Source organism: Engystomops pustulosus, chromosome 1 (assembly GCF_040894005.1).
Source record: "Engystomops pustulosus chromosome 1, aEngPut4.maternal, whole genome shotgun sequence".
In the NCBI taxonomy this organism is placed as follows: Eukaryota; Metazoa; Chordata; class Amphibia; order Anura; family Leptodactylidae; genus Engystomops; species Engystomops pustulosus.
The window spans coordinates 64351126-64354094 of NC_092411.1; positions in this window are offsets into that span (position 1 = coordinate 64351126).

Here is a 2969-nt window from a genome sequence, read left to right on the forward strand (position 1 = left end):
GGATGAGATGCTTTTTCCATTGTTACCATTTTGGGGTTGGTATCACCTATTGTTGAAAATTTAGGAACTTTTTTTGAGGGCAGGAGTAGAAAAGCATCAATTCTGTACTGGATTTTTGACTTCTTTTTTTTTTGGTGTTCACCGTATAGACTAATAATCATGTTATCTTTATTCTATGGGTTGATACGATTACGGGGATACCAGACATGAATATATTTTCTTACGTTTTACTAAATTTGTCAAACAAAACCCTAATGTGGGGAAAAATCTATAATTTTTGTATTGCCGTCTTCCAAGTGGCATAACTTTGTTACGTTTTTGGCTACGGAGCTGGTTGATGGCTTGTTTTTTGCGGGACATGTTGTACTTTGCACCAGTATCATGTCTAAGTACATATGGTTTTTTGGTCGCATTTTATAGCATTTTTTGTGGGATTGAAAAGGTAAAAATCATAATTTTTGGAGGGTTTATAACAGTTTTTTTTTACGGCGTTTATCGTGGGGGTTCAATAATGATTTACTTTTATTCTACGGGTTGTTACGGACGCGGTGATACTATATATGTGGGGTTTGTGTTATGATTTAGACTTTTTTTTTGAGTTATATGTCTCTTTATATGTTTTGGGGGTTTGGGGCATTTTTAGTGATTTATGGCTTTATTTTTTTATTGAATAACTTTTTTTTTTACTTTTTTACTTTTATACCATGGTACATGAACAAGAAATCCTCTGATTGCTTGTTCATGATAATATTCTGCAATACTCATGTATTGCAGAGTATTATCAGTGTCAGCCTATGCACTTGCATAGGCTGGCACTTTGCCAGTAAGATGACGTCACAGACGCCATCTTACTGGCAATTCTTGCTAGTAACTCTGGGGTCCAGATCGGACCCCAGAGTTACTATAGCAACGATCGGCGCCCCCCGAAAACGGTTCGGGGGGGCCGATCGTGGGGGAAAGACACCCCAGATGCTTGTTAGATGCCGCGGTCGCGCTGACCGCGGCATCTAAAGGGTTAAGCACCCGCGATCGGAGACAACTCCGATCGCGGGTGTTACACTGGGGTGCCGGCTATTAGTTACAGCCGGCACCCCGTGTTTCCCGATGCCGGTTCGGCTCTGATCCAGAGCCGAGCCGGCATAGGCGCCGTGGCGGATATATCCGCCACTGAGCGCTAAGTCACTGCGCTCCGTGGCGGATATATCCGCCGCGGAGCGTGAAGGGGTTAATCTGGCTTTTTTTTTTTTTTTTGTTTATTTTCAAATAGTGGCTTCTTTCTGGCAAAGTGACCTTTCAGCCCATGTCGATATAGTACAGTGGTGGCGAACCTATGGCACGTTTGCCAGAGAGGGCACGCAGAGCCCTCTCTGAGGGCACGCGCACCATCTCCACTGGCGTCTCTGTAGAACTGGCCACGCAGGAAAAGCTGCCGATCTCCGAGAGCTCCAGCGATCTCTTTTACTGTGGGCTGCATCAGACCTGCTCTGTGCTCAACAGTGCTGCCTAGAGACACAGTAGCAGGTCAGTGCCCGCCCTTCCACTCCCTCCTCCTCCCCCTTCATCCCGGAAACACGAGGAGAGTGAGAGGGAACTGCCGGAGCTTACAGCCGGTGCCCTGTGAGTACAGAGGAGTGCAGCAGGAGGGCAGGAGCTGCTCTGTGTGTATTACACAGGCAGCAGGCAGGCAGCTTTGGGGCACTAAACAACTATAGGTTCTTATTGTTTAGTGTCCCAAACTGCCCTGTATGACAGATGTTTGTGGCCACATATATTCTGCCCCTGGTCCAGATCTCTTGTCTCTGTACTATGCTGTCAGTGACCCTGGGGTGCACTACACTGCCCTCACTGACAGCATGGCACAGGTGCCCAGAGCTCCAGACTAAGGGCAGTATATATATGTTTATATGTGTGTGTGGCCACAGACATGTGTCATGTGGTGATTTGATGGTAAATTCACCTGCCTGGTTCCATGTAGATTTGCTGTTCAGTGCACCCACCCTCCACCCTACAACATACAACTTACCCTACACCCCCCCTGCCGAATTCAAAAATCCTTCATATTGCATCTGGATGGGGTTAGTGATCCTCACTGGATGGGGGTAGTGTTCACCGCTGTGCTTGCTCCTGCTTTGTGATATAATTAGTGATGTTGGACTTTCTTTAGTGGTCTGTTTATTATCAGTAAGGTGGTTTTTATCTTGTTGTACTGGTAATGATCATCATGTAGCAGTATTATATGTCCCTTATAGAGTGGTATGGTGTGATTTTAGGCTAAATAGACGTGTTGGCACTTTGCGATGATTACATGGACTTTGGTTTGGAGTTTGGGCACTCGGTCTCTAAAAGGTTCGCCATCACTGATATAGTACATGTTTCACTGTGGATAATGACGTACTGTTACCAGCATCTTCACAAGGTATTTTGTTCCTGGGTTAATTTCTAGGACACAGAACCCTTCTGCTACCTGAGCAGTATGATGGCTGGAAATTGCCATCTTGCTTTTACTTTTGTATAATTGCTTGTACAGAGGAAAGAGACAGAAATTGCACTCAAGGATCAACCACACATTTTACACAAATAAGCAGCATTTCAGGTGTGCCTTAAAGTACATCCACATGTGTCTGTCAAATTAACACTTTGCAGAAAGTTATAAAAATATCATAAATTCTCATTATTCTGGCATTTGGCAAATTTAAATAATTTTGGTAATCCTTACTGCACTAAAACAGAGGGGTTCATTATGATTTTATGTCAGATCGTGAGAAAACACACACATGTGCCTTTTTATATAGTGTATGTAACCTTCTTGTTACAACTGGACTACACATATATAATTAGGTTTTGCACATATATTTGTGCTTTAAATATTCAGAATTCATAAAGCAACACACATGTGCAGTTCACCCCAAAAGTTTCTATGTTGGGGAGCAATTTAGCAGAGCATCTGCAAAGAATAAGATCACACAGTG